Source organism: Apodemus sylvaticus, chromosome 3 (genome assembly GCF_947179515.1).
Source record: "Apodemus sylvaticus chromosome 3, mApoSyl1.1, whole genome shotgun sequence".
NCBI lineage: Eukaryota > Metazoa > Chordata > Mammalia > Rodentia > Muridae > Apodemus > Apodemus sylvaticus.
Genome location: NC_067474.1, coordinates 86,907,146 through 86,920,683, shown reverse-complemented (window position 1 = coordinate 86,920,683; position 13,538 = coordinate 86,907,146). Strand labels below are relative to the sequence as shown.

Here is a 13,538-nt window from a genome sequence, read left to right as displayed (position 1 = left end):
AAACTAACACCAGTGAGAACTAGATGGCAAAAGGCAAACGCAGGAATGTTACTAACAGAAATCAAGGCAATATGGCAACATCTGAACCCAATTCTCCTCTACCAACATGTCCTGGATACCCCATCACACCAGTAAAACAAGATTTGGATTTAAAATCACTGGTCATGATGCTGGTACAGGAACACATGAAGGACATACTTAAAGAAATTCAGGAGAAAATGGATCAAAAGTTAGAAGCCCTTGCAAGGGAAACACAAAAATCATTGAAAGAAATCCAGGAGAATACAAAAGCCAACAAGGAGGAAATGCAAAAAACACTTAAAGAAATACAGGAGAACTTTGGTCAACAGGCTGAGGTCATGAAAGACGAAACACAAAAATCTCTTAAAGAAATACAGGAGAACTTTGGTCAACAGGCTGAGCTCATGAAAGAGGAAACACAAAAATCTCTTAAAGAATTACAGGAAAACACAAACATGCAAGTGAAGGAGCTAAGCAAAACCATCCAGGATCTAAAATCAGAAGTAGAAACAACTAAGAAAACTCAAAGGGAGACAACTTTGGAGATAGAAAGCCTTGGGAAGAAATCAGGGGACAGAGATGCAAATATCAACAACAGAATACAAGAGATAGAAGAAAGAATCTCAGATGCTGAAGATTCCATAGAAACCATGGACTCAACAGTTAAAGAAAATGCAAAATGCAAAAAGGTTGTAACCCTAAATATCCAGGAAATCCAGGACACAATGAGAAGACCAAACCTAAGGATTATAGGCATAGATGAGAGTGAAGATTTACAACTTAAAGGGCCAGCAAATATCTTCAATAAAATTATGGAAGAAAACTTCCCTAACCTAAAGAGAGAAATGCCCATGTATATACAAGAAGCCTACAGAACTCCAAACAGACTGGACCAGAACAGAAATACTTCCCGTCACATAATAATCAAAACACCAAATGTTCTAAACAAAGAAAGACTACTAAAGGCAGTAAGAGAAAAAGGCCAAGTAACATATAAAGGAAGACCTATCAGAATCACAGCAGACTTTTCACCGGAGACTATGAAGGCTAGAAGGTCCTGGGCAGATCTCATGCAGACTCTAAGAGAACACAAATCAACCAAAACTACTATATCCAGCAAAACTCTCAATCACCATAGATGGAGAAACTAAGATATTTCATGACAAAAGCAAGTTTACCCAATATCTATCCACAAACCCGGCCCTAAAAAGGATAATAGGAGGACAACACCAATACAAGGAGGGAAACTTCACCCTGGAAAAAGCAAGATAGTAACCTTTCATCAAAGCCAAAAGAAGTTAAGCATTCAAATTTAAAAAATAACGTCAAAAATGATAGGAAGTAACAATCACTATTCTTTAATATCTCTTAACATCAATGGACTTAATGCCCCAATAAAAAGACACAGACTAACTGAATGGATACGTAAACAGGACCCTACATTTTGCAGCTTACAGGAAACACACCTCAGGGTCAAAGACAAACACTACCTTAGAGTAAAAGGCTGGAAGACAATTTTACAAGCAAATGGTCTCAGGAAACAAGCTGGAGTAGCCATTTTAATATCAGATAAAATTGACTTTCAACCCAAAGTCATCAAAAGAGACCCTGAGGGACACTTCTTGCTGGTCAAAGGAAAAATACAAAAAGAAGAACTGTCAATCCTGAACATCTATGCCCCAAATGCAAGGGCACCCTCTTTCGTAAAAGAAACTTTATTAAAACTAAAAGCACACATTGCACCTAACACAATAATTGTGGGTGACTTCAACACTGCACTTTCCTCAATGGACCGATCAGGAAAACAGAAACTAAACAGGGACACAATGAAACTAATTGAAGCTTTGGACCAATTAGATTTAACAGATAAATATAGAACATTCTATCCTAGAACAAAAGAATATACCTTTTGCTCAGCACCTCATGGTACCTTCTCCAAAATCGACCATATAATTGGTCACAAGACAGACCTCAACAAATATAAGAAGATAGAACTAATCCCATGCCTCCTATCTGATCACTATGGAGTAAAAGTGGTCTTCAATAGCAACAGAAACAACAGAAAACCCACATACACGTGGAAACTGAACAATACTCTACTCAATGATACCTTGGTCAAGGAAGAAATAAAGAAAGAAATTAATGACTTTTTAGAACACAATGAAAATGAAAACACAACATACCCAAATCTATGGGACACAATGAAAGCAGTGCTAAGAGAAAAACTCATAGCCCTGAGTGCCTCCAAAAAGAAAATGGAGAGAGCATACATTACCAGCTTAATGACACACCTGAAAGCCCTAGAACAAAAAGAAGCTATTTCGCCCAGGAGGAGTAGAAGGCGGGAAATCATCAAACTCAGGGCCGAAATCAATCAAGTAGAAACAAAGAGAACCATACAAAAAATCAACAAAACCAGGAGCTGGTTCTTTGAGAAAATCAACAAGATAGATAAACCCTTAGCCAGACTGACGAAAGGGCACAGAGAAAGTATCCAAATTAACAAACTTAGAAATGAAAAGGGAGATATAACAACGGAAACTGAGGAAATCCAAAAAATCATCAGATCCTACTACAAGAGCCTGTACTCAACACAACTGGAGAATCTGGAGGAAATGGACAATTTCCTTGACAGATACCAAATACCAAAATTAAATCAGGACCAACTAGACCATCTAAACAGTCCCATAATGCCTAAAGAAATAGAAGGAGTGATAGAAAGTCTTCCAACCAAAAAAAGCACAGGACCAGATGGCTTCTACCAGACCTTCAAAGAAGAGTTAACACCAATACTCTTCAAACTATTCCACAAAATAGAAACAGAAGGAACACTACCCAATTCCTTCTACGAAGCCACAATTACGCTGATACCAAAGCCACAAAAAGATCCAACAAAGAAAGAGAACTTCAGACCAATTTCCCTTATGAACATCGATGCAAAAATACTCAATAAAATTCTTGCCAACCGAATCCAAGAACACATCAAAACGATCATCCACCATGATCAAGTAGGCTTTATCCCGGGAATGCAGGGTTGGTTCAATATACGGAAATCCATCAATACAATCCACTACATAAACAAACTCAAAGAACAAAACCACATGGTCATTTCCTTGGATGCTGAAAAAGCATTTGACAAAATTCAGCATCCCTTCATGCTTAAAGTCTTGGAGAGAACAGGAATTCAAGGCCCATACCTAAACATAGTAAAAGCAATATACAGCAAACCGGTAGCCAGCATCAAACTAAATGGAGAGAAACTTGAAGCAATCCCACTGAAATCAGGGACGAGACAAGGCTGCCCCCTTTCTCCTTATCTTTTCAATATTGTACTTGAGGTACTAGCTCGGGCAATTCGACAACATAAGGAGGTCAAAGGGATACAAATTGGAAAGGAAGAAGTCAAACTATCATTATTTGCAGACGACATGATCGTCTACCTAAGTGACCCAAAGAACTCCACTAGAGAGCTCCTACAGCTGATAAACAACTTCAGCAAAGTGGCAGGTTATAAAATCAACTCAAGCAAATCAGTGGCCTTCCTATACTCAAAGGATAAGCAGGCTGAGAAGGAAATTAGGGAAATGACCCCCTTCACAATAGCCTCAAACAGTATAAAGTATCTTGGGGTGACTCTTACCAAACATGTGAAAGATCTGTATGACAAGAACTTCAAGACTCTGAAGAAGGAAATGGAAGAAGACCTCAAAAAATGGGAAAACCTCCCATGCTCATGGATCGGTAGAATCAATATAGTTAAATTGGCCATTCTGCCTAAAGCACTATACAGATTCAATGCAATACCCATCAAAATCCCAACTCAATTCTTCACAGAGTTAGAAAGAGCAATTATCAAATTCATCTGGAACAACAAAAAACCCAGGATAGCTAAAACTATTCTCAGCAACAAAAGAAAATCTGGGAGAATCAGTATCCCTGACCTCAAGCAATACTACAGAGCAATAGTGTTAAAGACTGCATGGTATTGGTACAGTGACAGACAGGAGGATCAATGGAACAGGATTGAAGATCCAGAAATGAACTCACACACCTATGGCCACTTGATCCTCGACAAAGAGGCTGAAAACATCCAATGGAAAAAAGATAGCCTTTTCAACAAATGGTGCTGGTTCAACTGGAGGTCAGCATACAGAAGAATGCGAATTGATCCATCCTTGTCCCCTTGTACTAAGCTCAAATCCAAATGGATCAAGGACCTCCACATAAAGCCAGACACTCTGAAGCTAATAGAAAAGAAACTGGGGAAGACCCTTGAGGACATCGGTACAGGGAGAAAGTTTCTGAACAGAACACCAATAGCGTATGCTCTAAGAGCAAGAATTGACAAATGGGACCTCATAAAATTACAAAGTTTCTGTAAGGCAAAGGACACCATCAAGAGGACAAATCGGCAACCAACAAATTGGGAAAAGATCTTCACCAATCCTACATCAGATAGAGGGCTAATATCCAATATATATAAAGAACTCAAGAAGTTAGACTCCAGAAAACCAAACAACCCTATTAAAAATGGGGTACAGAGTTAAACAAAGAATTCTCACCTGAAGAACTTCGGATGGCGGAGAAGCATCTTAAAAAATGCTCAACTTCATTAGTCATTAGGGAAATGCAAATCAAAACAACCCTAAGATTTCATCTTACACCAGTCAGAATGGCTAAGATTAAAAATTCAGGAGACAGCAGGTGTTGGAGAGGGTGTGGAGAAAGAGGAACACTCCTCCACTGCTGGTGGGGTTGCAAATTGGTACAACCACTCTGGAAATCAGTCTGGCGGTTCCTCCGAAAACTGGGCACCTCACTTCCAGAAGATCCTGCTATACCACTCCTGGGCATATACCCAGAAGACTCCCCACCATGTAATAAGGATACATGTTCTACTATGTTCATAGCAGCCCTATTTATAATTGCCAGATACTGGAAAGAACCCAGGTATCCCTCAACACAAGAGTGGATGCAAAAAATGTGGTATATCTACACAATGGAGTATTATTCAGCCATTAGAAACAATGAATTCATGAAATTCTTAGGCAAATGGATGGAGCTAGAGAATATCATACTAAGTGAGGTAACCCAGACTCAAAGGGTGAATCATGGTATGCACTCACTAATAAGTGGATATTAACCTAGAAACCTGGAATACCCAAAACATAATCCACACATCAAATGAGGTACAAGAAGAAAGGAGGAGTGGCCCCTGGTTCTGGAAAGACTCAGTGAAACAGTATTCAGCAAAACCAGAACGGGGAAGTGGGAAGGGGTGGATGGGAGGACAGGGGAAGAAAAGGGGGCTTACGGGACTTTCGGGGAGTGGGGGGGGGCTAGAAAAGGGGAAATCATTTGAAATGTAAATAAATTATATCGAATAAAAAAAAGAATAATATCTAAAGCTTCAGACAGAACTACTCACTAAATCAGTGCCTTCTATAGAGGAAAGAAAGTGGAACAAAGGGTTGGCACCTATCTACTCTGAAACTCCATACAATGGGAGGGGGCTCCACTGTTACTTTGAGAGACCCCACATAGCTGATTGTTTCAACAGCCACACTTCATCTCTATTCTACAAAATATAGATAGGACCTCTGCCAACTCCAGCATGCCTGACATCAACACCTCAATTCCAAAAGCAACACAGAAAATTAGAGCCTCAGGAGGACCAAGAGTTAGGACAGAAATCCAATAGCACAGATAGTTCCTTTCTGAGTCAGATAGAAATTCCATCACAATGAGAAGCACAGAGAGTTTGTGTCCTCTAGACTATCTCAGTAACTGCAGTGGTGGGACCCTAAATTGCCCCAGAATATCCCCCTCTAGAGAATAGAAACAGAAACATTTGTCAGTTGTTGTCACTCTGTGGTTTGTTTTTTTTTTTTCTGGCCACACAACAGGTGCTACTTGGAACCTTCCTCAGAGGACAGCCATTTCACAGCAGGTAAAGTGGAAACATTAAAAATGGATATCAGAAGATGGAAAGATCACCCATGCTCATGGATACGTAGGATTAACATAGTGAATATGGTCATCTTATCAAAAGCAATCTACAGATTCAATCAAATGCCCATCAACATTCCAACACAATTTTTTATAGACCTTGAAAGAGAAACTGTTAACTTCATATGGAAAAACAAAAAACCCAGAGTAGCCAAAACAATCCTGAACAATACAATGACTTCAGGAGGAATCACCAGCTCTGACCTTAAACTGTACTACAGAGAAATAGTGATAAAAAACTGTATGGTGTTGGTACAGAAATAGACACACTGATCAGTGAAATCAAATCAAAGACCCAGAAGTAAACCTACATGCCTATGAACACTTTGATTTTGTATGAAGAAGACAAAACCATACAATGGAAAAATGAAAACACCTTCAGCAAATGATGCTGTACTAATTGAATGTCTACGTGTAGAAGAATGAAAATAGATCCATATTTATCACCCTGCACAAAACTCAACTCCAAGAGGATCAAGGACCTCAACATAAAACCAGATACACTAAATCTCCTAGAGGAGAAAGTGGGAAATGCCCTCGAATGCATTGGTATTGGAGACAATTTCCTGAACAGAACACCAATGGCTCAGGCTCTAAGATCAACTATTGATAAATGGGACCTCTTGAAACTTCAGAGCTCCTGTAAACAAAGGACACTGTCAATAGGGCAAATCTGCAGCCCATAGATCGGGAAAGGATCTTCACCAACTCTACATCTGACAGAGGGATAATATCCAAAATTTACAATGAACACAAGAAGTTAGACACCAACAACCCAAATAACCCAATTAAAAATGGGTTACAGAAAAAATGGGGTATAGAAATAAACAGAGATTTCTCAACAAAGAAATTATGAATTGCCAAGAAGCACTTAAAGAAATATTCAAAGTCCTTAGTCATCAGGGAAATGCAAATCAAAACAAGTATGACGTCCCATCTTATATCCATCAGAATGGCTAAGATAAAAAAAAAAAACAAAAAACAAAAAACTCTATAGATAGCACATGCTGGCAAGGATGTAGAGAAAGGAGAACTGCTCCTCCATTGCTGGTGGGAGAAAAAACTTGTCCAACCACTCTGGAAATCAATTTGGTAATTTCTCAGAAAACTGGGAATAGTTCAACCTCAAGACCCAGCTATACCACCCCTGGGCATATACCTAAAAGATGCTCTAACATCTTACAAAGATACTTGCTCAGCTATGTTCATAACTGTTTTATTTATAATAGTCAGAAACTGGAAACAACCTAGATGTCCCTCAACTGAAGAAGAATAAAGAAAATGTGGTACATCTACACAATGGAATACTATTTGGCTATTAAAAACCAATAGAAAACATGGTAGAGATATGAAAGGACTCATGCTCAGGAATGTGGGGGCCTTTGCTGCTATGTGGCATTCACACCAAATGCCTGCATGCAGAATCCAGGTGTGAAGGTCACAGGAGCTTCTATGGACACTCTCCTAGGTTGTTCTCTGCCATGAGAACATGAATTTGGCAGGCAAATGGATAGAATTTGAGAATATCAGAATGAGTGAGGCAACCCAGTCCCAAAAGGACATGCATGACAGGAACATGTTCTCCTCTGAGAGGTCCCACCCAGCAGCTAACTTAGTCGATGGAGCTAGGGGACTCCTACGGAAGAATAGGAGGAAACACTGCAGGCCCCGAAGAGGATAGGAACTCCACAGGAAGTCTAACAGAGTCAACTAATCTGAACCACCAACCAAAGAACATACACAGGCTGGACCTAGGCCTCACCACTCATATGTAGCAGCTTGACCTTCCTGTGGGTCCCAAACAACTGGAAGTGGGGGTCAGGAACTATCCTGAAAGTGGTTAGCTGTCTGGGGGACACTTTCTACTAGCTGGACTGCCTTGTCTTGCCTCAGTGGGAAAGGAAGCCCATAGCCTCACAGACTTGAAGAGCCAGGGTTTGGGGGTACCAGGGAGGGCTCATTCAAAGAAGGGGATGGGGTATGGGGGAAGGATTGTGGGAGGAGATAACCAGGAGAGGGCAGTGAGTGGGATTAAAAAAAAGTAAAAAATAAAATTAATTAAGCTAAAAAAAATATGAGTAAACTAAAAATTGACATTTCACAAGCAAGTGTGGGTCTCATGATGTTTTGCTTTGATAATTGCTGTTATTATTATTATATTTATTATTACCTTTTTGAGACAATATCACATTGTGCAGTCCAAGCTGACCACAAATGTATAACCCTTGTTCCTTACACTTCTAACTATGGGAATTTTAGGTAACAGCTCTATTTTTAAGATATTTTACTTTATGCTCTATATTTTTTCTTTGTAACTGAAGCAGAAACATACATGCAAGCAATTTAGTCTTTTGTTGAAGCCTAGGCCATTAACGTTGTTAAGTTGATTTATTCACCCCCTCAAAGCCCTAAGGACACATTCTAACTCACTTTACAGATATAGGAAATCACACAATTCTTACAGGTGAAGTGTTTTTATTTCATACAATGTCCAAAACTCTGTCTGTGCATAAATAAGCAGCACTGCATAATCAGTACCATCATTTGTCTTTCCCCAGAGTCCTCTTTCACACTTCTTTAAAATAATGCTCAACTTAACCACTATACATTAGAACAGTTACCATGTCATTTCTTAAATATGCCTTGCTATCATTTTTTAGATAATTTACTGTACACATTTTATTTACAGTTTTGTACACTGTCTTAATATGAATTGGAAACACATTTCTATTTGAGCCATTTGTAACAGAGCAAAGTAACTTAAGTAATACAAAGTGTTGAAGTACAGTATAAAGATACAAAAGCAAATATACTACTAGTTAGAAATGTAATTACAGTGTTATATGTTTATAGTCCTCAATTATGTTTAGGGATCATACAGACAGAGATCACTGATTTGAATGAAATACATAAATTTGCAGTAAAATTACAAAATTTTATCAAAGAATGCACACGTTTTATTTCTATTCCACCTTTCTGTCGTATTCCTAGATCCTTCACCAATGTTATCTGAGGAAAAAAAAAACAAGAGCAAATCAAATGAAATCAGAATCATTATTGTTATTAAGGAGGGGAGCAAATAAATTAAAATCTAGCAGTCATAAGCCAGAGGATAGCAAGAACAATGCTAGGAAAGGGAAAAAACGAAGGTTAGTGGAAAGTTGGACTCAGACTCTCAGGCTAGCAAAATTCACTTCTAAGTGGAGTGGTACAGAAATGGATCTTCTACTGCTAATATGAATACAAGTTCTTTTTTGATTACTGTGGAAAAGCAAATGTGTGTATCATGGTAATGCTAAGTGGCTGTTACAGAGTGGGCATGGACCACATCTGTGGTTTCTGCAGTGACATATACTATAATTCTTTGATGGGTATAGTGGACACACTGGCAAAAACTGGGGGGTGGGAGAGAAGGAACACAGAAGTACAACAGAAAGGCAAATGAGACTTCACTTATATCATTGCAACATTTAGATGGAGTCAGGTTCAGTACTGTCCACAAACTTTGACAAGGCTTTGGTTCAGTTCCCAATCTCAGTAGCATGACTCAGTCTCTTGTGAGAATATTCAGAAGGTGTCTTCTTAAATAGTAAACCTATTTTTAGTGGTGGATCTACTCATCATGGTTGTGTCTGTGTGGGGCTGATAACCAATCACTACCTTCAGAGGAAGTCATAATCTTTCCTTGTATACCCTCCCTATCGGTGTTATTACAGCTCTGTTTTCACATTCAGTAGTCCATATTACTATCTTATCACCCTTAGATCTCATATTAGCAACAGCTTCATATACATCATCAAGTACACATCAAAAGATGCTCCGATAAAGCACAGCAGTGTGTCCACAAAAAGTAATCAAGGTCATTTCATCATTGCTGTTTGTTTAATGTATTTAGCCATCATTCTCCTCATTTGTTTTTTTCATCTTCCTACATAGGGTCAATACAGTCTTTAAAACAATGAGTAGACACAGCAAGGCATTAAATTACTACACAACTGGATATGGTTGTACAGAGGCAAAAAAAAAAAAGTCTTCAATAGTATCAATCTTAGAGACCAATGGAAGGTTTGCTTGTCAAGTCTTGTTTTTATCATTTTTTAAGGAGGAGTGCTCCCTTGTTCCATAAAGGATGTTTAACAAATGTTGCTCTGGGTTATCAACCTCATGATTAAATCCTGTTACTGCCCTTTCAGCAGGTGGATGATTAGTGGTAAAGATGGTTTCCAGTTCCACAGTCACCATCTTAGATCCATCTCAAGCCTTCCTATCTTAAACGGAATAAGCAGGTTGTTAAAATATTTCCAAAAAGAATAGATAGATCATTTAGGCCACTAGCCCAAGTAGTATTCTTATAATATTCTCTGGACAATTTTTCTTTTGAGACATCCTAAAAATAAGCTTCCTCTGACAAACTTCAGTTTGTTCTAAATTTCAGAATTTATGAGTATCAACTTTTATGATTACAATTCTTGATTTCAACACAGACTCTCCCTATCTTCCCCAAGCCCTCTTCTTCTGGACAGAAGGAACCACAGAAAACTTTATAAGTCTTCCTTCTCTCTGCCCACCTCATTTTGCTATTCAATCATTCCTGATTCTCTTTCCTTTATTCCAATTAGGTCCAGTATTCTATATTGTAGCTTTCATTCCACTCCTTAAAATTCACTTTCTGTGAGGTGAGCAATATCTCACTAAGCAAAGCTGACATAAGCTACTCTTCTAGAGATGTGCTTAGTATTTTTCACTTGTTTCTAAATTATGTAAGGCTTGGGAATGTTTCCGCTATCTTACTCTACTCATTATATGCATGTCTCTTTTTTTTTCTTTGTTCCTCTTATCTATCATAGGCTCTACCAGCTGCAACTGACCCTGGAGCCATAGATTAGTCGACATTAATCAATGTAGCAGGATCACCCACTCAGAGTTAAAATGTCATAGCCCTCCCTACAAATCAGTGAGGCTGTCCTTATCACATAATTTTAGATATGAAGAAATTAAAGCACTAGGTTAAATAACTTTGCTAAACTCATGAAGTTAGAAAATCCTGGAAGAGTCAGGATTCAAAGCCATTAGTACACATATTACTAAGTCTATGATCTTTCATAGAGCAGTGCTAAGACCACTCTATAGAATAGTAGTATCATTTGTTACTAATCATCATGAAACTTTGGTTAAAATTTCATTTAAATTGAAACATACCTGATTAACACAGATTGAATAAATTGCTGAAGGAAGAGGATTATGGTGTCAGGCTTCCTTCGTAGATATTAAACATGTTGGGAAGCACCATGTTTTTTCTATAAAGATAGATAACATAATTATAATTATGCATGTCCTCCAGAAACTAAATATATTTACAGAGACAGGGAGTAAATCAGGTTTTGGCGCTAATGAAAGGACACATTTTGGGCTTTTCAAGTAAAAGATATTCAACTCTTGTAATAAGCATTTCTCACTGTTAAAGGACACTTGGAGACACCTGTTGAGTGATGGCAAAGGAAAAAGTAAATCCAAGAAGAGGAACTTCATCAAAAGGAAGCCACTGAATAAGGGCAGGACACACAGAAGAAGTGAGGCAGACCATCCCATGGCTAGAGAAGAGCCTGGTTATACAAACCTACACATGAGAAGCAATTCTCTACGATAGAATAATGAGTCATATATGGGAGAGGAAACACACTGCTAAAACTGTAAGGCACCAAGGAAAGAAAAGGACACTATAAAAGTGAAAGCTATATTATGAGGCCTTAAAGACTATGTTACTCAATATCATTTGCATATTCCACACAGCCTCCATAAAAATTCCAGTTACAGGCCTAGAGAAGTGACTTGGTGATTAAGAGCACTTACTGCACCTGCAAAGGACCCAAGTTCAGTTCTCACCCCTTCCGTGGCAGCTCCCTATCACCTGTGAGTACAGCTCCAGTATCTGATGCCACTTTGGACCTCTGCAGGCTCATGCACACACATATACTTAGGTATATATGCATAAAATAAATGCTTTTAGTTTAAATTACACTTTTCATAAAACTATAAATATATCTCAAAAAGCTCATACCGAAGTACAAAAGACCCTCAATAGACAACATTTTTAGTAGGAAAAGCAGTGCTGAGGATACTACATTTTAAATCTCACTATGAAGGTATAGTTACAAACTACAAAGCAGAAAATTTGCACAAATTTGAAGTATAGAACAATAGAACATAATAAAAGACACCAAAACAAGCCCACACAACTACTACACTCATCTAATTTTTTTTCAAAAACATAACATACTTTTTAAAAAGAGAGTCTCTTCCTCCAAAGATGATGACAGAACTGAATGTCCATTCGTAGAAGAATAAAATTTTATCTCTATGACTCATCCTGTACACACACACACACACACACACACACACACACACACACACACACACCAGTTCAAAACTGGAAGAAAGACTTTAATGTAAGACCTAAAGTTTTAAATGTGCAAGGGGAAAACTTTGGTACAATACTGTAAGATATAGCATATCAAACACTTCATGAAAGTGGGTCCAGTTGTACAGAAAATAATACCAAGAATTAACAAGTGGGATAAGATGAAATTAAAATGCTTCTTGACAGTAATAATATAATATATTATATTATTCCTAATTGTTTTATTAATTATTATATTATTAATTATATTATAATTATATTATTAATATATTAATATAATATAATAATAACTATAAAAAGATACAGGATATAAAATGAGAAAGATATTTGCATATGACAGAGGAGTGATAATCTAAAATACATAGTGTATCACTTGGTGTTCTGGAGAGCAGTGTTTCTCAATCTGCACAATGCTGAGACCCTTGAATACAGTTCTTCATGTTGTGGTTCCCCAAACCATAAAATTATTTTTTTGCTGCTTTATAACTATAATTTTGCTACTGCTATGAATTTTGATGAAAATATCTGATATGCAAGATATCTGATATGTGACCCATAATGAGTTTGAAACCCAAGGTGGAAAGTAGCTGCTCTAGAGAAACAGAACTATTTGAAGGTATTTAAAATATATAATAAGGTATTGGCTTACATGGTATTGTTAATATTGTCAAACAATGACTGACTTTACACTGGATAAGCTCTAGACCTGGCAATAATGCTCAGTCCATTAGGCTGTATGCTTCAGAAGTCTCAGCCTGGCTCTGAAGGTCTAGAGGATTCTTGAAGAGCCAGCAGGGTTTTCAGTCTGCCTTGAAATGGCAGGTTCCAAAGTCAGTGGGAGAGTGACTTTGGCAGAGGAAATAGTGTGGAAATGGCTATAGCAACAACAGCAGAGGTATGTTCACAATCAAAAAATGTGTGGTCTCCTGGGCTTTCTCTCAAAAAAATCTCTAATGTCTAATAAAAATACCTACACATTCATATCCATACATGGTCTGTTAACAATAGCTAGGGAATTAAATTAACCTAGATACCTGACAACAGATGAATATATAATAAAATGTATGCATTTGAACAATGGCATTTTATT

At 37.8% G+C, this 13,538-nt stretch overlaps 1 pseudogene; it reads right to left on the bottom strand.

Annotated features, from left to right (window-relative positions):
* Positions 1-9,612: 9,612 nt before the first annotated feature.
* LOC127680887 (eukaryotic translation initiation factor 4E-like) lies at positions 9,613-10,272 on the bottom strand (annotated as a pseudogene).
* Positions 10,273-13,538: the final 3,266 nt, after the last annotated feature.